The 12,081-nt window shown below is 50.5% G+C and overlaps 1 protein-coding gene across 3 annotated transcripts in view; it reads left to right on the top strand.

The window, feature by feature from the left end:
* The window catches only part of LOC146201233 (uncharacterized protein C15orf61), a 224,895-nt gene that overhangs the window by 203,286 nt on the left and 9,528 nt on the right, over positions 1–12,081 (top strand). For 2 of the 3 annotated variants that reach the window (XM_084595701.1, XM_084595699.1), the window contains exon 5: positions 2,544–2,671. The exons of the other annotated variant lie outside the window; for it this stretch is intronic. The gene's annotated coding sequence lies outside the window, so the exon portion shown is untranslated. Of the gene's footprint in view, positions 1–2,543; positions 2,672–12,081 lie in introns of those variants that run through there. 3 annotated transcript variants of the gene reach the window in all.

Raw genomic sequence — 12,081 nt, 5'->3', positions numbered from 1 at the left:
TTGCTCGAGATGTTGCACTAACGCTCGCTTGCGCGGGAATCCTCGGCAGTTGCACTGCCATACTGTCGAATTAATCTTTGGTTGCGTTTTGCCCATGTTGAAGTTGATCAAGTATCCCTTCTCTCACTGTTTACCTTTCTGCCATTGCAGCAAGAGCCGCGTTTGTTTGTTTAGATTGTTCCTGAATTCGGTTCAGGGCGCCTATGATGTTGGTCATGCCTGTCTCGAGCCGCTCGAGTCTCGCCCCGTATTTGGCGTCTAGTCTACGCTCTATTGCTGCCAGCGGATCCGTTTCTCCGCCTCTGCGTTTCTGCGGGGGAGGTGGTCTGCACTGTTCAGTGATCATTGCGTCCTCCTACGTGTCTGATGCCGCGGGTGGTGTTAGCACCTTTAGCGTCGCAAGTGGAGGTGTCGGTTTGGCTACTTGTTTTGCGGGGGGAGCCTGTGGAGGCGGGGGAGACCAGGAATTTGGCCGTGATTTGGATTGGTTGAGGTCCTGGGTGAGTTTCTTATCTCCCTCAGTTCCTGGACTTCCTTTCTTAACTTTTCTATTTCTTTATCTTTTTCATTGTTTTCCTCATCTTTAATTTGAGGTACCCCACTGCTGAAACTCACGGTTTTACTGTCCCCGCTCGGGCTTCGGCCACCCAAAAGGTAAACAAGAAGTGAATTAATGTGACGTCAAGGGCGTAACGTCATGCAACCGAAAGTAGAGCCGAAAAAGGGCATGGAAAGGGATTGGCGCGCAATTTGAAAGTACCAAAGATTAAAATGGGTAAACAAGAAATGAATTAATGTAACGTAGAGGATGTGACGTCACGCAACCGGGAGTAGAACCGAAAAAGGTCATGGGAAGGAATTGGCGCGCAATTTGAAAGTACCAAAGACTAAAATGGGTAAACAAGAAGTGAATTAAGCAAGCAGAATCAACCAACAGCGGCATCCGTGCTTGCGCATTACTCTAATGCAGATTCTGCAGTGCTCTTAAATATTTTTTTTTGTATTTCTGATGACGTGATTTCCAGTTTCGAGTGATGACGTCATTTGACTGACAGCTATAATGTGAACGAACGAACGAAAGCCGACAGTATGAGCCATTAAAGGCTTTCGCCCTCAAGAAATTGCCGACGATTCTTCCTAATGCAGAATTTCAGCGCAGCTCATCAGCTGTTTCACCTTTTCGATAGATTGAGGCAAAGTTGAAGGTGAAAACCAGCGAAAGGAGGACGCAACAAGAAATGAGGGCACAAGGACGATCCTGGAACACAGGGGTGTTCCAGCGTCGTCCTTGTGCCCTCCTTTCTTGTTAACGCGTCATATCTTTTCGCTGGATGCACCAACTAGCCCAACAAGCTACGCTTCTTGAATCGTCGGGGCAGATTTCGAGCAAGACGTGTGTGTACAATCACAGACAACTTTTTTTAACACATATTCTTCACCCTGGCTTGCCCCCTCACTGCGACACCTGTGGCGAGCCCAAATCCTCACTTTTCCACTACCTGTGGGAATGTCCTTCCCCCCAGGCAGTGCCCCCCATCCCCCATCCCACCTTTTCTTCCTGGGAGGCTGCTTTGCGGACAGCTCAACCCGCCGGTCAGAAATGGCTGGTAGATCGGGTTCTATGTGAAGCAAAAGCCCGTGGACTCCTGGACTAGTAGGGGACCACCCTGGAATACTTTTTTTTTTATTAAATAAAGTTGTTTCCATCCATCCATCCTTCAAGAAACACTCCGTTAACAGTTCTTGACTGTCATGAAGGAAGCTTTGTGGTCGGAGAAATTAAGTTATCGGGATGTCGCGGGAGGCAGCGCGTGGGCCCGTAGGAACGTTGCGCAGCGAAGAGATAGAAACGACTGACTGATTGCCGCTGACGCCGCTAGCGATTCGTCAAAGTGGCTCTGCCTTTCGGCTCGGAATGCACGCACCTTAATCCGCTGATGCCGAACCGGCGCTTCGGCAACCGGAGAGCACTGTCGCCGCCACACAGGAAGGAAGGGGGGGGGGGGGGGGGGGGCGTGCATACGCAGCGACGAACCGTGGCGTCAGGAGCGCGCGCTGCCCCTGCTACGGAGCTGGTTACGAGGGACAACGGCGACGACGATGCGAAATGCAGGAACGGGCGCCAAAGAGCTGTGCTCTAAAACTACCACTTTATCCAAGCATCTTTTCCGGACGCGAGACACTTCATACGTACACAGCGCAAAAATGTTCCGACCCATGCCGGACTTTTGTCTGCGGTTTCCATGACAGTCTAGTCACGGCCGACGTATAGACGCTAGCAAAGCTAGCCAAACCCAACACAAGCGATACAATGTTTTGATCGGATTAGTGTCTTCGCAGGCCTGTGGGACAAACTGCGCTTCGAAACAGAAAGCAGGCCACCTGCTTTTTGTTCCTACTTTCCGTATTCATAGTAACACTGAGAAAGACAGAACCAAATATGTGCATACTGTATGGAAAAGATGTTACGATGGTATATTTTCTAGATATTGGAGCGAGTATGACCGAAAATTGAAGCTGTTTCTCTTTTCTTTTTCTCCCAGTTCAACTGAAAACCAGCATGGGTACCACCGTTCGGGGAGTCAAGGCAGCAAGTAGTGGAAATGACGTGGAGAAGTGATGGAAGCTTGTATCTTATTTAATGGTGACTGAATAAAGCAGTTTGTTGCTCGTAGTGGAACATCTCTGATGAACAAGGCACGGTCAGCTGCCATGTGTCCCGGCATCTCGCGTTCATCATCACCTGCGAGCTCACTTGCTTTATATTGATACGGGGCAGAAGGCTAGCACAGGAAACCACAGCAGGTGATGAGCAAGCGTTCACGGCACAGCACAGCAGAACACAGCAAGTGTTCAGGCAAGCCCCAACAGTTGTTTCAGCTTCGTCGTCCTCTTCGGTGGCATATACGCAACATTACCCCGCCACGAAAAGCACCGTCCCGGTGCGCACTACGTCGGGGAACTACAGCTGGAGTGGTAGGGCTTCATGCGAGCGACATGAACTATTTCGGAACGTGGCATATCGAACTGTCGGCGTGGGTGCACAGGGCTGGCTTCGTATGTCACAGAAGTGACTGGCCGTAAAACACGGTAGGGGCCTGTCTACCGCGGCAAGAGCTTCTCACAGAGCCCAACTCTACGAGCGGGAGTCCAGAGCAAGACGAGAGAGTCCGGGGAGTAGTGGACATCGCGATGTCGAGAATCATGGGGCTGTTTTGGGGAGTTCTGGGAAGAAGCCAGTCGGCGGCGAGCAACAACACAGGCGGCGTCAGCTCGGGATATGGCGTCACGAACATAGGAGCTTGCATCAGCGGTGTGAGGCAGTACGCTGTCAAACGGAAGAGAGGGGTTACGGCCGAACAGAAGATAGAAGGGCGAGTAGCCCATTGTATCGTGACGGGATGAATTATACGCAAACGTAACAAATGGTAAAGTAATATCCCAGTCACAGTGATCAGCCGATACATACATTCACAGCATGTCCGTGAGTATGCGATTGAGGCGTTCGGTGAGGCCGTTCGTTTGTGGATGGTAAGCAGTGGTGAAATAGTGCTTAATAGAGCAGTATCGGAGAATTTCTTCAACTACTCGAGCAAGAAAGCAACGGCCACGGTCAGTGAGCAGCTGGCGTGGAGCACCGTGAAGCAAGATAACGTCGTGGAGGAGAAACGTAGCCACGTCAGTTGCACAGCTGGTGGGTATCGCTCGTGTAACGGCATAGCGCGTAGTGTAGTCCGTAGCCACCGCAATCCATTTATTTCCCGAAGCAGACAGAGGGAAAGGCCCAAGGAGATCAAGGCCAACTCGGTAAAATGGGTCTATTCAGATGTCGATCGGCTGTAGGGATCCAACAGGCACAACCGAGGGCTTCTTCCGCGGCTGACACCTGTCACAAGAAGCTACGTAACGACTAACAGAGCGGTAGAGGCCTGGCCAAAAGAAGCACCGGCGGCCGCTGTCGTACGTACGAGATACGCCAAGATGACCTGCAGTGGGCGCGTCATGCAGCTGCTGAAGAACGGTGGCACGCAGGTGGTCGGGTACTACGAGCAGAAGCTCAGCGCCATCTGGTCGCATATTCCGCCGATATAAAGTGCCGTTGTGGAGCACAAACAAAGCAAGAGTGGCGTCAGGGTGATCAGTGCTGAGGCGGTTGTTAATGCCGCAAAGCTTGGGATCTAAGCGCTGCTCATGACGAATGTTTAAAAGGTCAGAGATGGACAGCACACAGGTGTCATCGTCACACTCGCTTTCAGGCGGCGGATCTACCGAGTTGCGGGACAGGCAATCGGCATCAGTGTGTAGCCGGCCGCACTTGTGAACGACAGAAAAAGTGTATTCCTGAAGACGCAGCGCCCAGCGCCCAAGACGACCAGTAGGGTCCTTCAGTGCAGAAAGCCAACATAACGCGTGGTGGTCTGTGATGACGGAGAACGGGCGGCGAAACAAGTAAGGGCTGAACTTAGTAATGGCCCACACGAGGGCTAAATACTCACGTTCTGTGATTGAATAATTCCGCTCAGCCGCTGAAAGGAGGCGACTGGCATAAGCAATGACTCGAGTGCGGCCCGTCTGCTGTTGGGCGAGAATTGCGCCAATACCGTGGCCACTGGCGTCGGTGCGTACCTCCGTTCATGCTGAGGGGTTGAAATGTGCCAGGACGGGCGGGTTGGTGAGGGCTGCGATGAGCGCAGAGAAGGCTTGAGATTGTTCTTGGCCCCAGCAAAATGGAACGTCGTTCTTCAGAAGTGTGAGTGGACGAGCCGTGTCCGCAAAGTTGGGGACAAACCGCCGAAAATACGAGCAGAGGCCAAGAAAACTACGAACGTCACTGGTACAGTGGGGTGTAGAAAATGCACTTACAGCACGATTTTTGTCGGGGTCGGGTTGAACGCCGCGGGCGTCGACCAGGTGTCCGAGCACTTTGAGTTCACGTCGGCCGAAGCTACACTTCTTTGAATTCATCTGAAGGCCAGCTCTTCGGAAGACTCTAAGAATGACATCAAGGCGGTGAAGATGGCTCTCTGAGGTCGAAGAAAAGACAATGACGTCATCGAGATAACATAAGCACTTCGTCCACTTGAAACACGTAAAAGAGAGTCCATCATACGCTCGAATGTAGCGGGCTCATTACACAGGCCAAAAGGCATCACCTTGAATTGGCACAGGCCATCGGGTGCGACAAAGGCGGTCTTCTCTCGATCCCGTTCGTCGACCGCGATCTGCCAATAACCGGAACGAAGATCAATCGAAGAGAAATAACTGGCACCGTGCAAGCAGTCGAGGGCATCATCTATCCTGGGAAGTGGGTAAACGTCCTTCTTTGTAACTTTTTTGAGATGTCGGTAATCAACGCAGAACCGCCAGGTATTGTCTTTCTTTTTAACAAGCACGACTGGTGATGCCCAGGGGCTGCTCGAAGGCTCTATAATATTTCTTACCAACATCTTGTCTACTTCTTGTATAACGCGATGTTCAGAAATGGCGACTCGGTAAGGTCTTCTGTGAATTGGTCTGGCGTCTGCAGTATCGATGCTATGAGTAATGAGGGACGTTTGTCCCAAGGGTCGGTTACCGAAATCAAAAATGTCACTGTACGAAGTCAGAAGGCGCGTAAGTGCTTGAGAACGATCAGGATACAATAATTCAGGAGCTACCATTCCTGATATGCGGGCCTCCGTAGGCGGGGACTCTGCAGGGTGTGTCGATACTTCAGCAGTAGTGTCTGGTAAAAGTGCAGACACATTAAAGTCAGACAGTGGGGTCAGTTCGGCGAGAGAAACACCCTCAGGAAGAACTTGTACAGAACAGCTGATGTTCAGGACGGGAAAATGAGTGTGATTATTGGCTACGTGCACGATATTGTGAGGGAGAACTATGCTACGCTGCAGAGTAACGTTGGTTACTGGGGAAACCTCGTAGTCGCCATCAGGAATGGAGGGAAAAGGCGACGTGAGCACATACACAGCGGCTTCAGATGGCAGACGAGTAAATGCAGCGGAGCGAAGACGGAGCGTTGAAGTTTCATGAGCTTGTTCGTCAGGACAGAACGGCAGGCCTATATGAAGCAGTCCAGAAGAACAGTCAATAAGAGCGGAGTAGGCAGTTAAAAAGTCGAGGCCTAATTTAACATCTTGAGGGCAACTGGTGAGGACTGTAAATAACACAGGGATGTTGCGGCCGGCAGTGCTAATTCGTGCAGTACACATACCAATAACAGTAGCTGTGTTGCCATCTGCAACACGGATGGTAGATGAGGTGGCGGGAGTGAGGACTTTCTTGAGGCGTCGGCGGAGCGAGGAACTGAGGACAGAAATGTGGGCGCCAGTGTCAATAAGTGCAGAAATTGGGACTCCATCTACTAGAATATCAATTATGCTACGTCTAGGTGCGGTGGTCAGTACACTGTTGGCAGCCCGGGTCGGTAATGCAGCGTCACTCCCGGGCGCTGCATTCGCTAGTTTCCCTACCACAGCTAGTGGTGGTAGGGGCTGCTTCAGAGGTCGTCGTGGCTGTTTGTGACGTTGTTGGGATTCCAGGTAGGTGGCGGCCGCTGCGCAAATCCTGCTTTTGGCAGCGTAAATGGGTTAATCGGTGCGTAGGGGAATCTTGATTCACCTCCACCAAGATGATACGGGGCAGAAGGCTAGCACAGGAAACCACAGCAGGTGATGAGCAAGCGTTCACAGCACAGCACAGCAGAACACAGCAAGTTGTTGTTGTTGTCCAAATAACTTATGTGTTCAGGCCAGCCCCAACAGTTGCTTCAGCTTCGTCGTCTCTCACTCTATTTTTCATCGTCGTCCTCTTTGGTGGCATATACGCAACGATATATTTTATTTATTTATTTCGAGACAACGCCGGCATCAGTCTTAGACTTTTGCCAGGAGTAGGCAGAACAATAAAAATGTGAACAAAGTGAACAGCTGTTAAAGCATTACATGATTTTTTTTAAAGAGAGGATACAACGACCACGAGGAATGATTTCGCTCAGAACAGGTGCGCAACAAGGTGGCAGTCTAACAAAAGCAAGTCCAGCAGTATGCGACAAAAACCCAAGAAATTGAGAGAGGGAAAAAATGAAGCAGTAAAATTGCGGACGAAAATCAAACGCGACATATATAACATGGCTTAGAAACGGCATCAATGTCGTAACGATAGGAATAAATGCACCACGCATACACGATCGCTTGAGCAGGAAATGAAATATATGAAAAATAACAACGAGCAAGTAAACGAAGCACTCATGGCCTTGGGTATATTACCACAATGATAATTAACGGTACCCCGTCTAAATGCTGTCGAGACTGCTGCAGAGTTAGTGGACGGCTGGGTATGCCACTGTAGTGGCGGCATTCCGCTCACTTACTGTCCGTGGAAGAAACGAGCATTTAAATACGTTGGTTCTGCAAGAAAACTCTTTTAATTGTTTTGGTTGATTAGGTCATGTTGGGCGCCTAGAAATTAAATTAATATACACGGCCTTACTATCCCCAGGGTATTATGGTAAAGTAAATACACGTATATCAGCCTATCCCTATACCGTCTCAATTTAAGCGCTTCCAAGTTAACTTTGTTTATAAAAACTGTCAGAGATACTTGCCAGCTATGACATTTAAATGCAAATATAACCGATCTTCTTTCTGCGTTTTCTAATTGTGTGATATGTTTATGTGTGCATGGGTTTCATACTATTCAGGCTTGCACGCTAAAAGATGGATTTTGTGCCGACTTTCATAGCGATCTCCTAAGTAACCAAGCTTTCGCATTGCCTTTCTTGAAATATGGTGTTCGTTCCATCTGAGCTTGGATGTAATTATAAATCCCATATATTTTGCGGAAAACCAGTTGCCTCCCCCTTCGTCCTTGCCTCCCCCTTCCTAAGAGGAGGTAAATACATCCCCTTAGGGGAAGGAGAACCAGCGATGGGTGCGCCACCAAGACGTCTACGCACACGTCACCCGCTCGTTGCTCCTCCTCTGCTTGCTTCTGCTGGTGGCTCCGCGGCAAAATGCGTCAAGGGCGAGGAAGGCAGCAGCGGCTTCGGCGCTGCTGCCTTCCTGCTCGACTGCTTTCAAGTCTGGATGCTCGGCTTCCGCAAAGACGACGTATGTCTTCGCTGCATAACTTGGTTGCTTATGCGGCACCTTCGCGCAACTCTGGCAAAGCCTTGTAGTAACTCCAGCTCGGAGTAGGGAGCTTACATATTTCGACGCGGAGCCCGGCTTGCTCGGAGCGACCACGACAGTCACCGAAGCGAACGACCCACGGAAGAAGGAAAAAAACTGTTTCCTTCCTCCAAGGAACGACCGGTTGGCGCACTTGGAGATGGCGTGGTCACCTCCGCAGCGCGCACAAGCGGCCTCACAACTCTCATGCCCGTACTGCGTGCAGTGCTCGCACTTGGGAGTCTGACTGACTGGCTGAAAAACTATTGAGCAGAGATAAGAAAGGTGGATGTGTAGGTGGGGTCCCTAGTCCAGAACTCTAGCGGCTGCCGCTGCTATCCGCGCGCGTGTCACGACGGCCCGTTGGGCCTTTAGTACAGAGCTGGATAAGGCAGCCTCCCACCCCTCAATTGTTGGCACTGCATTTGGGTCATCAGGTGGATTGTGTGGGCAGGTCCACACCCTGTGGTGCAGGTTTGCTTTATCCCCGTATTATTTACATTTTGGGTCGCAGAACCCGGGGTGTATTGTGTTTAAACAGGCTGGTGTGTTATATGTACATCTGTAGGCGTCGCCATCTAACTTACTCCGCTTTGGAAAGCCTCTTGGCTGGGGGTGGATATTTTTTGCGAGAGAGTCTGCAGTGCTGTAACCTCTCCGCGTACGTCGCCAGAGGGCCGGGATAGGGGGTGTGGGGGGTCGAGTCACGGGGCAGGAGAGCTCGGGCAGCGGAATGGGCACACTCGTTCCCTTCCACGCCTTGAGGTCCCGGTGTCCAGACGAGGCATTTGTCTTGTTCGAGGTGTCTATGATTTTTTAATATTCTGGCAGCCTGGGAACATATTCTTCCTTTGATTTAGTTGTGGTGGGCAGCCATAGAATCTGTGATTATATAGGCGCAGGTGGTATGCGTGGTGGCTAAAGCAATGGCCACCTCCTCCGCCATTTTTATATTGTCATCGCAGATGGTCAGGGCGTCAACCAGTTGTTGGCGAATCACAACCGCTACCGTCTACCCCGCTTCTGACTTTGTTGCGTCTACGTAGTAGGATTCAGTATCTGTCCCGTACTTCTCCTGGATGTGTTTGGCCCGCGCCTTCCGGCGCTTTTGGTGGAACAGAGGATGCATATTGCGGGGTGGGGGATGGGCTATGAACGAGCTCGGCCACCCGGCCGGTACAGCCTGTTTTTCTACGAGACCTTGGGGGCTAGTCAGGTTAAGGTCCATAAGAACGGTCTGGCTCGTGCGGGTTGCTGCTAGTCGATTAATCTCTGTGGCGCATTGGGCAGCAAGGAGTTCTTCGGCTGTATTGTGCACCCCTAATTGCAAAAGGCGCTTTGTGGAAGTGCTTTGGGGCAGGTCCAGCGCCTTTTTAACAGCATTTCGTATCATTTGTCAATTTTCTTATAGTCTCGCGTGTTGTTGCTGGTGGCCCTGGCTATCATTCGCGCAACCTGTAGACATGGTGTTTTTGAGCCGAGTGAGGGCGTACCCATTTCTGCCCCTGTCGTTGATGTAAAGCTCTAGAACTCTGATGGTGTCCTTCTGTGGTATTGGGCCTCCATTGAGGTTGACTTCGACAGTACCAGCAACTCCGACTTTTCGGGGGAGCAAGTGAGGCCGCAGTTAGCGGCGTAGGCTTGCACGATGGTTACGGCCTCTTGAAGGCGGTCCTCGATTTCCGCGGTGGAATAGGCCGTGGTCCAAATAGTGATGTCATCCCGCGTAGAAGGCCGCAGATGCAATACCTGATTTTACTGGGCTGGGAGTTTGGTTAAAGCAATGTTGAAAAGTAAGGATGACAGAACAACACCCTGTGGCGAGCCGCGTGTGCCTAGATGTATTTGGCTGGGTTGTGCCAGACCGAGGTCGGCATAGACGGTACGACCGTGAAGGAAATGTTTTACATATGCATAGGTTCTTGCACTGCAATTGATGTGGCTTATATTTTCCAAAATAGAGTGGTGCTTTACATTATAAAACGCCCCCTTCAAGTCGAGAGCGAAAATTGTCCTGAAGAAAGGGTTATTAGGGGGAGGGGGGTTATGACTTCTTTAATTATTCAGCTGGAGGAGTATATCTTGGGTGAATAGGCCGCGACGGAATCCGAACAAGTTTGGGTACAAGTCATTTTCTACAAGATATCGGTTGAGCCTGATGTGTATACCGCCTTCTCCATGACTTTCCCTACGCAGGAGGTGAGAGAGATGGGCCGTAGATGGTTAATATTTATGGGATGACTCGGTTTGGGAACGAAGTGCACCTGCACAGTCTTCCACTCGTCTGGCAGCCGGCCCGTTCGCCAACAGCTGTTAATGTAATTCGTGAGCTGCGTGAGGGCTGTTTCGTGGAGATTGGCGAGGAGTCCCACCGTGATCTTGTCTTTCCCAGGAGCTGTGCCTCTGCGCATGGCTAGGATGGAGGCCTTAATTTCTTTAACAGTGAAGTCCGCATCTAGTTCCTCGTTTGGCTGCTCATATAAAGGGAGGGAGGGGGGCCGTGTCGACTATGGTGCAGAAGTACTTCTGTTTGATGGTTTGTATGAGATCTTTATTGGAGCCGCAGTAACCGTGTAGAGCCCTAGCGAGGTTCTTGCGTTGTTCGCTTTTGGAGTTGTTGAGGTCAATGAGGCATCTGAGTAAGATCCAAGTTTGTTTCGAGCTAAGGGACCACTCAGGGACTCGCATCTTGTCAGCCAATTAGATTGAGCAAGGTTCCATGCATATTCCTTGCATTAGGGTTGCGATGCGGCGTTTGAGCGTTCTGTTGTGGCGCTGGTGGCGCCAACGTTTGACCATGGCACACAACAAGCTCAGATTGTTTTTTGTTTTTGTTTTTTTTTTTGGAAGGAAACATCTTATATGCCTTCAAGCGTCATATCTAATGCCATGCGCAGTTCAGAAACCTGCCTTCTTTTTCATAAAGGTTGATTGAACGGTCACTTACACAATCATCCCCTCGCTTACCAATGAAAAACGCCTCGGCAAGCTCACGTGCGACCTGATCTCTGCTTCTCGTTAAAATTTTTGTTTTTTTCAGCAAAGGTAGGCATGGCTTGTCACGTGTAGCTCCCGGACAAACGCCGCAGTGCAAGGCTAAATTCGACCCTGTCATAGTCCTCATAGAAAGCTGGTGTTCCCTTATACGGTCATTTAAACATCTGCCCGTCTGACCGATGTATGTGTGTGCGCAGTATACCTTGATGATATGTCTGACGGACTCGCCCAACAACGCACTCTTTTACACTCTTTCACCAGGCCTCTGCGGGCGTCCCACAGGTGCAGAAGATGGGAGGTCGAAAGATGTTTTCAGGGTTCGGATGTACTTAGCGGACAGGTGCCTAAGGTCCAGTGTCCAGCAAGCATAAAGTGATCAAGGCTGACTTGCCCTTTTCTAAGTGCGGTCCAATCAGTGATTTTGGCAGTAGCGCGCACGTGTCCGTGCGTTTTGCTTGATCAGAATAAAATGGTCACTGCCTTAAGTTTCCAGTGTGTTTTCCCATAGGCAAGCTGTACCGCCATGAGTTAGTGGGAGATCGGCGCTGGTGTCACGCGTGACGCTGTTGCCGAGTCGAGTAGGTTGGGACGGGTCGATCAGCATAGTAAGCATGAGGTTTGATATGGTGTCTGCTAGGATGCGGCCTTTCTTGTTTGCTTTCGGGTAGCCCTAGGATGGGTGGTGCACATCGAAATCGTCCATAATAAGGAGCGGAGCTCCGACGGTGAGTGCCTTTGTGAACACCCTTGCGCAAGGGAAGGTAATTTGGGAGGGTTTACTGTAAACGTTGAGAATGTAGGTGCCCGTACCGTTACGGTGTCTAGGTAGGATTTGTAAAAAGTCGTACACTACATCATCTTCCTTTTCTAGATCTAAAACAAGTGCAGTATGTTCCTTGTTAACAATAATGCAGGT

The sequence above is a fragment of the Amblyomma maculatum genome, chromosome 2 (genome assembly GCF_055883805.1).
Source record: "Amblyomma maculatum isolate TAMU_Amacu chromosome 2, ASM5588380v1, whole genome shotgun sequence".
In the NCBI taxonomy this organism is placed as follows: domain Eukaryota; kingdom Metazoa; phylum Arthropoda; class Arachnida; order Ixodida; family Ixodidae; genus Amblyomma; species Amblyomma maculatum.
This window is presented reverse-complemented; position numbering and strand designations above follow the sequence as displayed.